The sequence below is a fragment of the Protopterus annectens genome, chromosome 4.part1, assembly GCF_019279795.1.
Source record: "Protopterus annectens isolate FY-2018-M chromosome 4.part1, PAN1.0, whole genome shotgun sequence".
In the NCBI taxonomy this organism is placed as follows: Eukaryota; Metazoa; Chordata; order Ceratodontiformes; family Protopteridae; genus Protopterus; species Protopterus annectens.
In genome coordinates, this window is record NC_056734.1 from 84,835,430 (window position 1) to 84,854,879 (window position 19,450).

At 37.1% G+C, this 19,450-nt stretch overlaps 1 protein-coding gene across 1 annotated transcript in view; it reads left to right on the forward strand.

Moving 5' to 3' along the window:
* LOC122801175 (calsyntenin-2-like) overlaps nucleotides 1–19,450 on the forward strand; it is a 2,452,991-nt gene that overhangs the window by 152,678 nt on the left and 2,280,863 nt on the right. The gene's annotated exons all lie outside the window — the stretch shown is intronic.

Consider the following 19,450-nt stretch of genomic DNA (forward strand, 5'->3'; position numbering starts at 1 on the left):
AATCAAGAAAGTATAATTAGGAATAGCATTTGAAGAACATATAAACTTTTTACAAGGAATAAATATGTTATTATTCTATTAATCATATTTTCATTACTCTTCTCTCCCTGCCCTCCCCCACCCTTTACCCACTACATAATCTAAATAGAATGTCATTGTTTAAACAAAGAAAAGAAGAAAAGGAGAAGAAAAAAAAAAAGAGAAAGAAAAAAATGTATCAAATTATTGACCTTACTTCTCTTTTTCAGAAAGAGAAACAAATTGAATCATAGCTTGTTATTAGTTCTTCAGATATTTTGACTGGTTATGAAACAAAACATTTCTTTGCACACAGAGAATAACTTTGATTAAATCTTTTTCAGAATATTTGTGGCTTTCTGGAAATGAAGGAACTATATTTAAAAAGATTAATAATGAAATAAAATGATGAGAGAAAGAAAAAAAAACATAGAACTAATCATTTGTTTTTTAGTCTCTTCTTCTCTGAAGTATTCTACGAAGTTTCAGTTGCCAGTATCTTTAATGAAGGACTAGCCCATTCCATTTCCTCTATTTTATCCAAAATCTTATTTTTTTTGATAAACAGTAAAGCAGAGTCTAAGTCATCAAAAATTTTAGGACCATCAGGAAGGAAGATTTTAAGCTTGGCAGGAAACAGAAGGTATGTTTTAAACTGTGCTTTTTTAAGCTCCCTTATTAGTGGCAGAAAAACTTTTCTTTTAGCTATTACCATGGAAGAATAGTCATTGTCAAAACGCACAGTTGTCTCATTAATCTTAACAGGAGCTTTAGCCCAAGCAGATTTAAGAACCATCTCTTTATCAAAAGATGATAGAAATCTAACTATAACTGATCTAGGATAGTTTTTGTTAGAGTTAGTATTAGCTATAGATCTATGTGCTCTTTCGATACCAAAAGAGAATGCTTCTGGTAAGTCTAAAGTTTTAGGGAGCCATGTTGTTAAAAAAGAAGTAATATTGTTACCTTCAATATTTTCTGGCAGTCCAAAAATCCTAATGTTATTGCGCCTAGATCTATTTTCCAGGTCATCAAGCTTTGTTTGTAAATGTGTATTTTGTTTCAGCAGAAACTCAATGTTGATTTCCTCTTCTTGGATTCAATTTTCCATGTCATTCACAGCTTCTTCTATGCCTGTCATCTGGATCTTCTGTTGTTGCAGGTCTATTTGTAACAAGTCTATTTGTTTTGTGTTTTTTTCTATGAAGGTAACTATTTTAGTATCCATTTTATCCATCTTAGCAGTAAGTTGCTGGATTATAGTTATCAGAGTCTGAAGTTCTTTCTTGATGTTGGAGTCTTGAGAATTTGTCTTACTGGAACTCATTTCAGACTGATAAACTGACAGGAAAATTTCCAAAGTGATTTCTGACAGGAATATTGTTAAAATGTCCTTTCTTTTTTAGATATAGTTCAAGAACTATATAAAACAAACATATTTAGAAAGAAAATTACTTCAAAAATTAATTTTTTAAGTAATTAATTCCTGTCAGTGTAATGAAATTGGTGGAGCTGAAGAAATCTGCTGCTATCCTGTGTTCATCCTTGGCCACGCCCCCCAGCTTCTTTTAACTTCTGAGCCATCTACAGTAGAAGGCCAACTGTAGGGATCTTCTTTCTTATAATGCATCACTATATTATGATTATAAATTGTCCATTAATTCAGCTGTCTGCACCTGATATGCATAATCATCAGTATCATCATTTTCTAAACAGCATGCCTTGGTGAGATTGATGGTTGTAGCAGCTAAGAGACACAGACTAGACTTCCCAATCAAAGGCAGCAGTTTTGCTCATTCTGAGATATCTGAGATATCTGTAGGCATTCCAAGAAAACCTGAGAAATCTAGTCCCTGCAAATAGGGGCATTCTCACAAGCTGACAAACCACATCAACTAACCTCTGTGAACAAGAAAGAGCAGTGGCTGTGCTTTGAGAACCTCCTGTATTGCTGAACACCTCAGTTTTTCACAGAGTGAACTCAGCTACCCTGTGAAGGAATCTCTTTTCTGCTGCTTGTATCCATACCTTCATCATTTCAGTGACTACCCAGAAATCAGGACTGTAGGTGGGGAAGGTGATAGAGACTAACTACTACATTGAAAGCTTGGTCCTGTGATTGAGCTCTTGAGTTCCTACCAATACACTATACCTGTCCATTGGTCAGTCTCTCATTCCACTGTACTCTCAGTTATGAACAAGACTTCATGAAACATAAAGTCATCTGCTTACGTTAGCTGTTCCACCTCACTTGAAAAGAGCACAGCATTTTTCCTCTATGGAAAGAACCATGAACCCTAATTTGGGGGTGCTCATTTTCTGCCCATACACTTCAGTCTTTGCAGTAAATGTAACCACTATGCACTGGCTATCACATTTACTTGAAATTAAGTGGAAATAATAATCTGTAAATAACAAAGACACCTCCTTCATGACCCCTAAACTGGATACTCTTCCGACCTTGTCTGTGCTTTGATAACCTGTGCATTAGACATGGCTGTCATTTGTAATCAGTGACAGCTGCAGCTGGACACCTTTGGATATACAATGAGTTAGTATTCACACATCCACCAGCAATAGATCTTCAACCAAGTCTTCAAAGGTCAGAATGTCTATTAATATTCAGTGTGATAGGTTTTTTTGGTATAGTGTACCCAAGCTGTGGAACCTGATGCTTTGTGTTAATGATTTTACTTTACAACCATATTTCTCAACTCTCCAGGTTTTCACAAAACGTCTGTATTTTTGCCTCATATTTTTGTTTGTTCCTTATAAAATGTCTGTTTTTCTGGCAAATGACTCAGGACTGAAGTCACTAAATAATGACACACATTCATGCTTCAGACTGCATACCCTTCAGAAATACTACAAAACGTGTTATTCTAGCAACTTTCTAAGTTTAGAAGAGGAATATTTAAAATCTGTCCCTATTTTTGATCCTTTGTTCCCCCATTATTTTAGGCTTTGCCCAGATTTCTTGCACTAAAATGTTAACAGGCATGTTTACAACCCCTAGGTCTAGGGATTCAATCCTAACTTTTGGCTGCCAACTACTGAATGCAGTTTCTTCCTGTGTCTGCACTTTTGGTGTACTTTACCTTATTGCCACTTTTCTTCCACAATATGTGTATATAACAAAACTGCTAAGTTATATAAAGGAGAAATCTGGAGAACAACATCACCATCAGGCCCTAAATGAATATTCTGTTTGGACATTAAAGAAAAAGATAGCTGGTCATGTTAACAAGACTAATTTAGTAATATTTAGTTTGTAAACCCATTGTGCTTACTATATGATATTGGAAAGTAGAGTGGAAATTGTATATTGTTATAATATTGTGAAGTGTTTATCAACAAAAACTGATGTTTCAATAACCACACTGCTTTTTTGTGTTATATCACTTTTCATAACGATTAGCCTGTGTATGAAGCCACAGATTTAAACTCATGCAAATATAAGCAAGTGGCAAATGTGGCACATGTATAAGAAAAATTAACAACTACATTTTCATTTGTTTCATGTCTTTTGCATTTAAAACAAATGATTTTATCGAAACAGTATGCTGTGAGGTGTCATAGATTCTAATGAAATGTGATAAAGATTTTCAGGATATGAACTTGTTTTAAGACTAGGTTTAATAAACTGTAGAACCCAAGTCCAGGAAGCAGCGTTTGAAGAACATATTGGATTTATACAAACAATTGATTCATGTTCAGCATTGTGAAGGTTTGGACTATGTTGTGTGTATTAATCAGAGATGCAGTAACAGTCTTGTGGGGTATAATTCTTCTTGGCAAACCTTGGTGGTCAAATGATGGCTTATTGTAGCCTATTAATTAAAAGGACAGCGTTGTCATACATGTACCTTGTTTCTACATGCATTTTCATCAAGATTAACTTACTGTGACCCATTGTCTCCGAATCTATACATAATAGAGTAATACAATTTCTAGGTAAAATGTTAAAAATTATGTAAACTGCAATTCAGGTTACTTTTAACTGCATAGATTACATTTAATCAGTTCTGTTCTTTGTCTGTACTGTCAAATTATTTTTATTTGAAAAAACTAAACATTGCTGGTATGATGTAGATATTGCTCATAAAACCACTGAATGTGTGCTACACTTTTCCTTCAAGGCATATTTGCCCTCTGTATAACATAACCAAATAAATGATATAAAATGAAAATATGATAGTCTTCTAACAACTGAAATAACTGTGAGAATTTTATGCTAGACAGTATTTAAAATTTTTAAAATGAAACCTGTGAGGCCAGTATGAATTTTAATTTTCAGGCTGAAAGAAGATACTTTACAAATAACTATGAATTATATCCAGGTGTAACCAGCAGTACTTTGAAATGCAAAATGACCTCAGGTGGTTTAATCTGTTCAAGCAGAAAGGTCCATTAATGACCGTTGTATACACACACACACACACACACACACACACACACACACACACACACACACACACACACACACACACACATATTGTACCATTTTCTCATAAGTACATCTTCACATGTCACATTATCGAGGCTGTTCCACTCAGTTTACCTCTCTACATAATGAAACACATCACATATTAATTTGCAGAGTGCATCTCAGAATTCAGATGATTGACCTTTTTTAGTTAAAACTCAAAATGCTTCTATAAGCAACATTACAAAGTAGGTCTTTTAGGGTGCTGGAGATTATTTTCTTTTCAGCCTGTTATCTAATGCCCAGTACATTATACATGCATTTAAGGCAAATCTCTCTTTTAAGGCTATTGGTTTTATTTATATTTTGATGTTGTGAATGTCAATAGAAAACAGCTATGCATGTGCCATGATTAGTTTAAGATTTGTTTTTTTTTTGTGTGAACTGAAACAGTTTTCCCTGAAATACATTGTGGAAAGTAATACCCACAATGTAAGTTAACAAGAACTTAGACAATTTAACTTAACACATAGCTTGCTGAGCCATCATAATTACACATTTAAAGTTATGCATTTAACTAGGTGAATTAAAATACAGCCATATGAAAGTTATGAAGTATAAATCTCATGGAGCAAATGAAATATTTAGTATCAGGGTATGGTGTAAATGGAATTTGCCTGGCAAACAAATCTGTTGCTGGACTCTACCTTTAAGCATCTAAGTTGGGAGGTTGGGAGACTGGGGGAGGAGGGAGTTCAGTGAAGATCACAAGAGAGGTGGAGTAGCGGAGGGAGGTTATATAAAAGCAGGTTAAGGGGAGAAATGTCCTCTTTGGCATTATAGATTATATATAAATATGTATAAGTATGTGTAAATATATATATATATATATATATATATATATATATATATATGTGTGTGTGTGTGTGTGTGTGTATATATACAATGTGTATACACTCACAATAGCAATGACACAATGATCATTTTAGATCAAATCTAAAATGATTGAAAACAAAATTTGAAAGCCTCCCTGCTCCCCCCACACATCCTTCTAATTGTATATACCAACTCTGAGATTGTAGTGCAGTAAGGTAAGGACAAATTCATTAACCCCACATTCCCATACAAAAGTCTGCTGGCAATAACTCCTTTGAATCAATGTCTGCTCTTGTGAATGCTCACTGCTATTTAAATCCTGAAAAAATGTTCTTGCAAATGAGTGTTTGCTGTTCCAGACTGCAACCATATACTGTATGTGTGTGTGTGTGTGTGTGTGTGTGTGTGTGTGTGTGTGTGTGTGTGTGTGTGTGTGTGTGTGTGTGTGTGTGTTTGATGTGTGTTTTGTATTGTATACATATAGGTTTATTGGTTGTTACTAGACTAACGACCACTGGCTGACTAAATTTGCAGATGATTGCAAATTAGGAGCTGTCATTGAATCTTACACTGACACAAATGTTCTCCAGGAGAGGCTGACACAGACAAACAACTGGTGTTAGAGTCATGGACTAAAACTAAATGCCAAGAAATGTATAGCAGTATCCTTTGGGAAGTCATCCATCCTTGGTAACTATAATATTGACAACACACCCCTTAGAGTTGACCCAGTAGTCAGTGACGTAGGGACATACATACAGTAGATAGTAATCTAGACTTTGATCATCACATGTCTACATTGGTAAGGAGATTATTCTATGTTGCCCAGCTTATAAACAAAGGTATGGCATCTAAGCCCAAGGAAGTAATTTTTCCACTGTATTCGGCATTCATTAGACCTATCATTGAGTACACAGCTCCTAATTTGCCTCCTTTGGTATGTACCTAACCAGGCATATCCAACCACTGAATGTCCACAGAGGTTTCTCACTAAAAGAATGCAGGACATATGTAATGTGTCCTTATTCAGACTGCCTCAAGGCCCTATCCCTGTATTCTGTCTCTTATAGGCTTTCGAGGGGAGATCTTTGCCTGACATACAGGGCTTTGTCAGACCCCACTCTGATGGGCCTTCTGCATATCCACAAAACAAACAGTACCAGAATTACCCAGTCTAAAGACTTAATCCTTGCCTGTGATATAAATAGGGGCTCCTGGAGTGATAGGTATGTATCCCAGAGGCTAGCTCTCCATCCGTGTGAAACAGAGTTCCTCCCTAATCCAATTCAAGTCCAACTTTGACAATTTGATGGGAAACCAGAAATTCATCCCTGGTTTGGCACCTGTGTCTCTGATACAAACAGGTAATCTGTAAATGGTTCATCTCCCAGGCCCATGTTTACACTTATCAAGGGTATCAGAACTCACCAGAGATTTGGGATGCATGGCTAGGCTTAAAAAGACCCTTGTGGTTATTAGCGTAGTAAACACCTATGAACCTATGAACTAGGACCTTATAAGTTTAGTTGTTCGTCCTAATCCAATTTGTTCCTGTGTAACTTGGGCATCTATTGCGGGGGAGTGTTAGTAATGAGGTAGCTAAGGCAGTTGTGTGGGGGTGTTAATTGGAGAACATTTCACTTCCTGATAGCCTGTGTTCATCAGAGACATGGGAGCCAGACCACGGTGAATTTGCAATTTCCTATCCAATGGTCAAGGTTTCATTTCAATAGGGTCAGGGATGAACTCTGCTTCAAATGGCTGGCGAGCCTATTCTGTAATATAGGGATCATTTGAGTCACATATCTGTCCTCCAGCATGGTCTGATTAGCCACAAGAAAAGTTCAACTCCTTGGATCTGGTGCTTCTGCTGCTGTTTGTTTTGTGAATGTGCAAAAGATCCATCAGGGCTGGATCTGAGAATGCCTTATAAGCCAGGAATAGAGTGCCTTTCTGCAGCCTGTAGGATACTGAGTACAGAGATACGGCCTTTAGGTGATTCATGCAGGACAGGGTATTCATGCCTTGGGTTCTTCTGGAGAGGAACCTTTGTGGCTGTCCCAAATGTTGCAAATGTCTGGTTATGTACATGGCAAAGGGGGGCATGATTCTTAATGATGGGCTGCTAAGGGCTGAGTAAAGTGGTATTATAACTTCCTTGGACCTGGATACCATACCTTTACCTATAAGTTGTGCAACATTGAAAAAGTGTCTTAGTATCTTTACTACATGATGACCAAAAGCCAGATTACTGTTCACTTATGTTCCCAGATCCCTAAATAATGGATTCACTCTTATTGGCATTTTATGGATGGAGCAATTAACTTTGGTGGACAATTTCTGAAAGGGAATTATAATGCATTTCTTGGCATTGAGTTTTACAACTGTGGCTTTGACACCAGTTGTGTGTCTGTGTTATACCCTCCTGCGAGATGTTGGCATCATGAGGGGACTCTATGATAGCTCCATAGGTGAATACTAGGCTAACTACCCTAAAGGGCCATTTTCAGCCTAGCCAATAAACCAAGGTAAGAATCAAACACTATACCTTGTGTCTGTGAGGCAAGGACTTAACCATTATACCAAATCCACATATATAATTCCAGCTATGTACACAAATGATAATAGTGACTGTGTCAAAGAATAAAATTATGGGTAAGATAAGATAGCTTGAATGTCAAAAGAGAAAAGGAGACCAGTGTGGTTTGACAGAGCTTTTTTTCCTAGAAATGTGAACATTAGAATTATGAATAAAATTTTATCAGTATATGAAGTTACTGGGCCTTTAGCTAATTCTAAAGTTATTTTCTTGCTCTTTTTTGTTATGAATTAAAATAGTGTTAAAACTTGTGCGATACACAGAGGTCAAGTGAGATGATAATTTTGGTTCAATACCATATTACATGGAATATTCCTTAAGATATGTGCTCTTTTGTTGACTGTTCTACTGTATGAATTTGTTCAGGTTCTTGTCTGAGTGTCTGCAATTGTGTTAGTAAGGCTTTTAGTGCCCTTTCGCAGGAGGCCACCATGCTTGTACTGCAAAGCAAATACAGTGACCAGCTGAGTTGTTTCCTTGGGGTGTATTAGAGAGTAGCCCCAGATGCTTGCAAGGTCACAAAATGGGATTTTGGCAGTCCTAAAACCTACTGCTCCCATAGGCTTATCTTCTGACATTGGGTCGTTCATTGCAGAGTATCCTGAGATTGTAAGTGTAATGGGAATGTAAATGCAGTTTCTGTCAGCCTGGGAACACCAGGAAAGTGTAAAAGATGATGTAATGTTTTAGCAGAACTGCAGTTTCAATTTAAACAGTGAGAACCAGAGATTATTAAGCATTTTTGTCTGACAATCCAACTCAGCACTCTGCCTGTTGTCTTATGTAAGTTATCTTAGACTTGTGTTTTATTTTAGAGATAGCTAGAAACTATAGAAAGATTAAACTAAGTGTTTTTCTGTGATGTCAGAACTGTACTACTGATTTATTTTAGGTATTTCTGTGTGATCTCTGAACTTTTGACTAGCACTGTATAGTAGAAAGTATTGTCTTGTGGTTTTAATTATTTATTATTAAATATTTTAAAACCTTTTAACTGTGGCTGGTTTGTGTAAAGATAAGTTAAGCTCTTAAGATAACTTGCATGCCTTTGGTAAAACTGTACAAGGCCACTCTAATAGCTTTAGCCCTGGGCTATACTACCAATTGGATATTAATATTGCACAGTAATAATTGGGCACCCTTTTAAGGGCCTTTGGGTAGCTGATAAATATTAGCTGGGTGGTGGGATGTAATTACTACCATATAGTCTGGGTAAAAGGGGCACAGCTGGAGAACATGTGCCAGCCTTCCCCAGAAGTGTCTGTGTGGTTGTGTAAACTCTTATCTCAGAGTGTGTGTATGTCAGCTACTTGAGCAGGGACACAATGCACTGGTTGGACAGAGAGGGTGCTGGAGATTTTAGCTTGCCAGCTAGGCTGAGATCTGAACCCTATAGCTGTGCCAGTGGGGAGTCTTATTGGGGACCTGGGGAGCAAGGGAGCGACCAGCCCTGGACTGACTGTGATCTCTGTGTGCTCTTAAGGGAAATTGCACTTTACTGTGTGTATTTGTTATCCTTTTCTCACATATGAGACGCCCTCTCTGATGTTAGTGGTGAGGATTGAGGCTTCTTGATTGCTGGGCCAGGGCACGGGCGTCACGCTATGTATCATCTTTTGTGTTACACAGTCTGAGCCAACTCTCTATTATTTGCAATTTGCTGTGCCCTGATCATTGAGCTTGTTTGGGAACAGGCGTAGGTAATGTCAGAGTCTTAACTGCATCATCATCCACCCCACCACGGGTTGCTTTATGTTGTCAGGATTTAAGATACTCATTTGTTAAATAACATTTGCTAAGAATTCAAAGATGTTATCTTGAATACATGTCTACTTTCTGGTGTGCTCTGCAAATTTTTGCTTCTGCCTTTAATAAACATTACATTCCACAGATGACTTTCAGAATCACATGTATGATGCCTTGGGCTAGATTTGCTTTCTGTATTTCATTGTATGTTTTTTGCATTTGCAGCGTTTTTCAAGATGTCAAATAACAGAGCACTGTTTAAGCAAATTGCATAACATTGTCTTTGGCACAAATTGCTTTGTTGCTTTTGAATTCTACCCCAAGAAATTGTCAATGAAAAGGTAAATGAAACAATCTTACAGAACAAAGACTGCATTTAGTGGAGGGCTATAAAGTGGAAGAACATTAATAACATGCCTTGGTATAATATAAAAGAACTGAAAGACATTCAGAAATTATAGAAACAACGGTCGAACATTTCATGTTTAATGAAGCTAAAAGCAGAAGCTATTAATGTAGGAAACCTGAAGGAAATTAATTTTATGTAAAAGCAATACAAATGGACAAAGTGATACCACTAATTTTAAGAAAATGTGTGTAGGAAATGTATTGTAGTTTTGTGTTAAAATGTGATGTGCTCTGAGACAAAAGGAAAGTCTGATGCTATAAATAACAGTGCATTATTGGAATTTGGAATGTAAAAGTTATGAGCCAGGGTAAACTTGATGCAGTTTAAGATGAGGACATGAATAGACACTATGATATTGTGAACTACTTAATGGTTGTTTTACATCACATAATCATTACATCTTTTTCTTTGGGCAGAATTTTGCAGATGAGCTAGAGTAGCCCTCATAGTCAACAAAAAGTGTTAAAATCAGTGCTTGGTTATTATAGAAAAATGAGAGAATCTCTGTCAGACTCCAGGATAAACTAATCAGCATTGCAGTAATTCCAGATTATGCTGCAGATGCAGATGTTAGAGAAGAAGTCACCCAATTTTATGGGAATTTGCAACACAATCTCGACGTGACACCGGAAGAGAAAAATATCACTTTCATCATAGGGTATTACTGTGGTAAAGTAGGCAGTCATTAAACAACTTGAATAATGGGCAAATTTGGACTTAGCATAAGAAATGAAGAAACAACAGGCTAGCAGAATTCTGCCATGATAATTCACTGATCATTGCATACAATCTTTTTTTAACAGCGTAGGAGTTGCCCTTACATACAGAACTCAGATTGAGTACATCCTTTGTAGTCAGATAGAGAAGAGCTCTGCAAATTCTGCAAAAACAAGATCTGCCACCTCCTGTGATCTGTAGCACCAGATTTTCATTGCAAAATATAGAATCAAGGTAAAGAACACAAGAAAAGAATCTGTGTCAGTGAAATACAAGCTCAACACTACTCCATATGAATATGTAGTGGGGGGGGGCAGATTTAAGGGATTAGATGTAGTGGATAGAGTGCCTAAAGAACTATGAATATGAAATGTTCATCAGTGTCATTGCTGCAGTAGCTGTTAGCTATATGTCTTGTCAAGGATATAATGACTGCCCAGTTGTCCAAAGTCTCTGATTCCACTCCTCAACTTTGCACAGGCTGCTGTAGCTTGAGCTTCAAAGCGAGAAAACAGCAGCCTGGGTGCCAAAAACCTCACTGCTTTATTGCCACCCTCAAGAGTACTTCTGTTGGTCTTCTGAGGATTCATGGTCAGATCCCATCTTCCATTGCTGACAGAAAAGTCCCTTTGGAGAACTCTTCCACACTTTTTTTTTTAATCTTTTGGTCTATTTTCACAAGAATCAGGACCAGGATTATTATTATTACTGTTATATGGAAAATGTCTTATCTGACAGGATATTTTTAGCTGAGAAAAGGTATGTTTATTTAAGGCACTTATTTCAGGATAAATGCACACTGTTTGTGCATTTACTTTTGAGGTTTATTGGGACTGGTGTAGAGAAGTTTAAGTGCTTGTCAGCACTTTAGTGACAACTTAACTTCCAACTGACTTCTTCCAGCTGCATCTACCAGTGAACAGGTCTTGCTCTTTGTCTCTTGGTAAAACATGGAAACACTTACCTGTCCTTTCGTACCTCAGTCACAGGTGGATGACTCTGAAGTGGTGATGACTTGTTTTCAGGCTACTTACTGGTTTTCCAGGGCCCTTCTGGTGTAGTGCCCACCACCATGTTTAACCATTTCATCTGCTGCTTTCCCAGTGTCCATTCCAGGCATAGGAAAATCACTTTCTTTGGTCATAGGAGTCTCACTGGGATGTTTTTCATCGGGTGGCCAAGGTAAGAGACCAGCTTCCTGGGTTAAGGTGCCATTCTTAAGTCACTTTCCTTTTAGAGATGCCCCTAGGAAAAAGAAACAAACATTACGTATAATACTTCTCAAAACAGTATCACGGTAGGTAAAGATCAACTGATTATGTGGCCAAATGTTTACTGCAGGCTTTGAAACATGTAAAACAGCTAACACTGTGCCTATCATGAATAATTTATTTTAGTAGGAACAGGTGGATGTTTTCTCTTGTTTAAGGAAAGATTTTAAGATGGAAAATGTGCCAAAACAGCACTTGATTATCTCCAGATAGAAACCAAACGCTTTGAGGCAGTAATATTGACTGTTTTACTGTGCCCCCATTAGTGCAATTTACTTAAAAATACATTTTTGATAAGACAGTGTTGTCCTAGACACCCCCAGATATACCATTTGAGGCACATGTGACCTTACTTTATATCACATCCAAAGTGTGGCACCTTAGGAGCTCAGCATCCACATCTTACCACACTGCACCTCTAGTTCAGGAGAACACACCCAAGTATTCACTGGAGGGACTGAACCTATAACTTTCTTTTCTTCTTGGAATCAAATACAAAAAAAATCAGCCTGCTGACTCACTGTCACTGCAATTTAAGTGTGTGGGCAAAAGTTTGTGTAATTTCAAAGGCAGAAAAACTTGCAAGCTGCACTATGTTTCTAAAGGAATTAGGATATGTACTGAAGTCTCAGATGTGTAAACAGCTGTACACTCTTCAGGCTGTGTTTGAATGACAGTCTATTCAACTGTTATTCATTAAGGAAGTACACAAAGGTTGCAGGGCTTGAAGATAGCAGAGAACAATAATGAACTTGGGAAATACTACCTGGTGTCCTGATTATAGTTTACTGTAAGAAATAGTCCAAGACTCCATTCTGTGTTATTCTTCCCAAGGCTAGTTGTAGTTGTATAATCAGTTGTAGTTTTATAATCAGTAACTTGGTTTACTTTTCTGTTAAACTGAAAACAATTTATTAAGAAAATGACTCTTTGGATTGAAGTTGCTCAACATATAGTTATATGCAATCACATAATTAATCTATTATCGCTTGTTTGTTTATTTGTTTCTAATTTTGGTTGTTTCACTTTGTTAAGCAAGTTGATAGGAAGGTCTAAGGATCCAGTCTAACTGTGACCCATGCACAAACGAAATTGACAAAATATTAATAAAACAGCAATGACACATGATGTCAGTTACAGGGTCTTAATCAACATTATGCAGAACCAAATATAAATTTCACAGGTGTATGACATAGCCATTCGATGAACACCTATTTATCGAAGCCGCTCTTCACTGAATGGCAAATTTTAACTAGGGCGAACCAGCGGTTGGTTACCATCTGGAATTTGCTATTTTCCAAACTGTAGTGCAATCTCGGAGTTGGTATATTTAGTTGGGGGCAGGTTTTAAATTTTATGTTTTTTTTCCTGTGGCTCAGTTGGCCAACCACTTATATGCCCGAGTTAAAATCAGTTGTTCGATGAAGAGCGGCTTTGATAAATATGTTCAATGAATGGCTATTCGCTGAAATGTCATAAACCCAAATTTCATAAACACTTTCCATGCCTCATATAAATAATTAACATATTCAAGTTTAACATCTATAGCATGTGTATTATATGTTTTAGTATATACAGATACAAAGAACAGAATTATGTACACTCCATTGTTTGCAGTATTACAGTACTGAGCTGTACTTTATTAGTGTTTGGAAGCCTTGTCCCTATCTTTATGGACTTGACAAGGACAATCTATAAGATACCGTAGGCATAGGCACAAATCTATGCCATCTTCTTGTCCCAGAAGTCATATATTGGGTAAAACTGCTTTATTTTGGCTAGGCTTGTAAGAGCACTTAAGCCATTAGCCTAGTAATCTCCTATAAACCTAGTTAGAAACAAACATTTGTTATTTGCTTCTTTAGTGATACCCAGTCTCTAAGTCAGTACATTTCTATTCCTTTCTTCAGTGTTTCAAAAGTTTTTATTTCAACATAGAAAACGTTCTAAATGTCTTCATTTAATGTGCAGGTGAGATATATTTCACCAATTTTATGTTTTATATAGAGTAGGAATTTTAAATTATTCCTTTGAACCTTGGTAAATAGTATTGCTACTCCTTTATTAAAAATGTTCTGGGTATGGACTAGAAACAATAAGAGGCTTTTCAGCATGTTAAAAACAAGTCGGAGTCATAAGACTGGAAGATGTTTATTCAACCATGTATCAAGGAAAAGCATTGACAGTTATGGTATTTTGCAAAGTCAGATGCTTCACCTGATAAACTGTTTATCTTTATATATATATATATATATATATATATATATATATATATATATGTATATTTTATTTATTTGAAGTTTGTTTGCCAGGATGGTCCACTGTGCCAGAAGAGCTCATTTTCAATGGAGTCCTGGGGAGGAAAGCTCCACAGCAACAAATACAATAACCAGTTATCATTAGTGTAGTACAACAAAACTACAGGTAAAAGCATACAATTTGAAGGTACAGTTTAGTAAAATGCAAAAGCAGAAATAGATACCATAAGTAAATATTTACAAATATGTAATTCCTACCAATGCAAAAACAGATGTTAAATCTATTAGAACTATAAGTAGATATTTACACATATGTATGTTCCTACTGAGGAAAAATTAACAGTAGGGGGAAGGGATACATAAGATAAGTGAGGCAAGGAAGAGATGAGTTAGGGTAAGAAGAGAGTAAAGAAGGAGTTACTGGGGAATTCATGTAGGATGGGAACAGGAACATTCCCAGAGGGATGTTAGGTGAGAGTGAAGCAAGGTTTTGAAGGTAGAGAGGCTGCTAGTGGTGCAGATGTGAGGTGTCAGGGAGTTCCTGAGACATGATAAGGAGAAGGACAGTAGAAGTTTGCCTGCTGGACAGGCAGGCATATGCAATTCAATCAGATTTTGGGTATTGGTTCTTAGGAGTCTATTGGGTAGGTGCATTTTAAAGGTTGATGCAAAGGAGGGGCAAAGAGAGGGACTAAAGATGAGTTTGTGAGCATGTATGAGTTGAATGTAAGTAAGGTGAGTGGGCAACTCTAGCCAATTTAGTTTGTGAAGGGCAGTACAGTGATGGGGTGGAGAATCTGTAACCAGTGACAAACTTGGAGATTTTGTTGTAACAGGAAGAAAGTTTTGTCTTGAGAGAAGATTGTATGTTAGTTAGGAGTGGGGCATCTTAAAGGAGAGAAGGGATGAGATATGTGGTAGAGAGAACAAACCTGGTAGAGGAAGTGAGGTAGTGATTGTGGCGGTAGTGCATAAGTAGCTTCTGGTGTCTTTTTTGATATTTGTTTGTAGATGGGTATCAAACTTAAGCTAATCGTCAATGAGTACTCCTAGCAGTTTTGCATTGGGTACTATTTCGAGAGGTGTATTATTTTGACTGGTGATGGAGAATGCGTTTTTGTCAATCATTGTGGTTCTAGAAGGGGTGGGTATCATAAGTTTGGTTTTTGATGCATTGAGTGTTAGGCAGTTATCTAATATCCATTGTTCAGTGGGGGAGAAGGCATCTTTGGTTAATTTTATGAGAGTGGAGGTTTGATGCATTGAGTGCCAGGCTGTTATCTAATATCCATTGTTCAGTGGAGGAGAAGGTATCTTTGGTTAATTTTTATGAGAGTGGAGGTTGATGTGACAGAACAGATAATTGTTGAATCGTCGGCATATTGGATAATTTTTGCATTAGGAATGGTACGGTGGAAGTCATTAATGAAAATATTGAACAGTAGGTAATCTAATATGGAACCCTGCGGTACATCAGTGGGAGTGTTGAGGAATGGGGAGGTGGCTTTTTTCCATTTGACTGCTTGTTGCCTATTTGAGAGGTAGCTGGTAAACCAGTTGATAGAGGAAGGGGGAAGATTTCGGTTAGAGAGTTTAGTTTGGAGGAGGTTGCGAGAGATGGTATCGAAGGCCTTAGAAAGGTCCAGAAGAAGGGTAGACACAGTACAGCCAGAGTCATGGGCTTTGTTCACAGTTTTGTGGAAGCAGAGGAGGGCAGTAATGGTGCTGTAACCAGGCCTGAATCCATGTTGTGTGGGAGTTAGCAGGTGGCTGTCTATGAGGTATGGTAAGAGTTGTAGGTGGATACATTTTTCAAGAAGTTTAGAGATGGGGGATAAGATGGCGATAGGATGGAAATTAGGGATATTATTGTTGTTGCTCCCTTTGTGAAGGGGAATAATAAAGGCCTTTTTCCAGAGTTGGGGTATATGGCCTTCTTGGATTGACCGATTTATGAGAATGCAGATGGGGAAGGCAATGGCTTCTGTAGCTGTCTTTAGAAAGTAGGAAGGAATATTATCAGGGGCATTGGAGCATGGTTCTAAGTTCTGAAGGATTTTTTTATAGTTGATATGGGAATGGGTTTTATAGAGAAAATAGGAAGTTGGGAGGAGGAGCTATTTGAGGAGGAAGAAGTAGGGGAAGGTAGAGGTGAGGATGTAGGATTATTTGTGAAGGATGATGTTAGTTTGGTTATGGAGTCAGTGAAGAAAGAGTTTAATTGGGAGGCTAAATCCATGTCAGAGGCATTGGGATTTGGGCAAGGGTTTTCCTTTCTACCTGGGTTAAAGAGGGAGGTAATACCATAACAGAATTGTTTTGGGTTTGTCTTATGGTTATTTTGGAGTGTGGAGAAGTAGGATTTACAGTCAAAAGTAATACATTTTTTAACTCTGTTACCAAGTATTTTGTATTCATTTAGGGTGATGGGACTTTTATTTTTATGGTGACATTTCAAGGCTTTGTCTCATGAGGTGCATGATAGCTAAGATATCTTTGCTTAACCAAGGGAGAGTGTTACTTTTAATTATTTTTGTTTTCAGTGGAGCAAAGGTACCTAAAAGGTTTATAAATGTGTTAAAATAGGTGATGGCATTTTCTAGGGGGAGAGTTTTTAGAGGGCTCCAATTGAAATGTTTTAGTGTGTTGGGCAAAGTGAAGGGGTTGAAGTTTTTTAGGGAGCGTGCAGAGATATAGGTATGAGACAGTTGTAAGGAGGAGGAGTGATGATGAGCAAAAATGGGAAAGTGATCACTGAGGGAGTCAGGGAGGGTACCACTGCTGGATATATAATGAGGGTGAGAGTCCAGAATCCAGTCAAGGGTGCTTCCAGAGGAGTAGTCCTTGGTGGGTCTGGGAGTGGTGTTGATTAACTGACTGAAGTTGTAGAGGTTTATATTTAGAGAGTCTGTTGGAGATTGAATGGTGGTCCAGTTGATATTTATGTCATCTAGGATTATAGTCTCATTGGTTATGTTGGTGGAGAGCCAGGAGAGTATGTCTTCGAGGATAGGGACATTGTCACCAGGAGGGATATAGAGGGAGGCTATACATATGGATTTATGTTTATTTATCTGAAGTAGGGCCAAAATTAATTTAGCATTAGCGAATTGGGGAATAGGTTTAGTATATGGAGTAACTGAAAGGGAAGAAGAGAACAGGAGAGCGACATCACCACCTTTTTTATGGGTTTTGTCTTTTCTAATGATACTGTAGTTGGGGGGGTATTATTTCATAGTCTTTTATGGAGGGTTTCAGCCATGTTTCGGAAATGGACAGGATGTCTGGTTGGTTATGGAGAAGCCAGGCATAGAGGTTAGGGATTTTGTTACAAATGCTTTGAGCGTTCAGTGCTGAGAAAAAAAGGGATTTTCCTGTTAAAGGGGGAGTAAAAGGGAGGGAATTTGAACTGTAGTTGGGAGAGGGACATCTCCAGAGGGAAGAGTGGACATAATTTGGTGAATTTAGAAAAAGAGGTATTTAGACTGTTTATTATCTACTTTGAAGATCACATATTTTGTAGGAGTAGGCCTAGTTAAGACTGGAGTAGTGTATTTGTAGGTAGAGATGAGTTTGTAAGGGAAGAGCAGAGAGTTATTGAAGGAGAATAGATAGGGGCTTATGGTGGTAGAAGAGTATGTGTGTTGTATGGTGAGAGAATATGTTGTATGAAAAGGGGGAGAGTGGTAGGTATTAAGAGGCCTGGTGAGATAGCTTAGATAGAACAAGGTGAGAAGAAGTAGTATTTGGGTTATAAACAAGGTTCAAAAAAAGTGCTTGTGCTCGCTGGTAGTGATCAAAGGAATTTATTAGCAATGTTATCCACCGGAATAAAATGCTCAAACCAATGAGCTAAGCAACATATACAAATGAACGCTCTTCTATGTTCACCAAAAACTGCGTTTTCGTCAATAAGACTTCATCAGACACTCTAACCTCCCAGTACACATGTTTAAATACTAAACAATTTAATTGAATACATTTTACTGGTTCAACAAACCATATCCATTGATTCAAACACACCAATCCATATCTTACATTCATTAATATTAATGTCCCTCATTAAATATACTCTATACTTCTATCTAAAAACCTTTTATATATAAAATGTGTATTTAAAAATGTTAATAAATAATTGTAATTAATTGTATAGACACTCTTAAAAAACTTTAATAAATATACATACACATATTAAATAAATGTAAACATATTTAACTTTTAAAATCCTTAAATTTGATAATAAATATTGTGTGAGAAAGCACAAAACTGATTTCTTATGGGTATACTGCCCCCTAGTGCCCAATTTCCTAACTACTCTATAATTTATTAGCCCTTAATTTCAGTAATGGTGTTATAGTTAGGAAATCATTAATCCCAGGGCTTGTGTTGGAATCCAGGTATACCTGCCACCATAATTCCTTATTTTCTAGGATGTCCTCCCAGGGACCACCCCTGATGTCTGGCAATACCTGGTCCAACACAAAAAACTCGTATTTTGCAGTTGGGCATACAATACTGTGTTTGTAAAGTGCATTAGTGCTTTTGTTTTTCAGAATGTCATAATAATGTTCGTAAATTCTACGTTTCAAACATCTCTCCGTTTTACCTACGTAGAATGATTGACATATCTGACAAATTGCTATATAAACTATTCCTCTACTTTCACAATTATTGTATGTTCTGCTAATAATCTTTATCTTTCTACTGTCCAGATATATTTCTGCCTTGTTCATGACATATGGGCATTGTTGGCATCTTCCGCATTTATATGTCCCACACTTTCTAGTATTCTTATCCCCCCTTATTTCTTTTCTCCTTTCTAATATTTTACCAATATTTGGTGGGTTTTTATACACCATCTTGGGTCTCATTTTGGGAATCTCTTCTATGTCAGTTAAGATACTAAATTTATTCCACTCCTTTGTGAAGAAGTCCTTCAGTTTTCTATTAGAACTATTATATTCTACTACCAGACTTCTTCTATAATCATCTTGGTCTGTTCTCTTAGTATCCGCCTCCGGAATAATTCTTGAATCTAAATTTCGTTTATCCCCCTTGCCTATTATAGGTTCAAACCTACCCCCCCTGCCTTCCTCGACTTCACTTTTTAACTTATTAATAAATTCATCC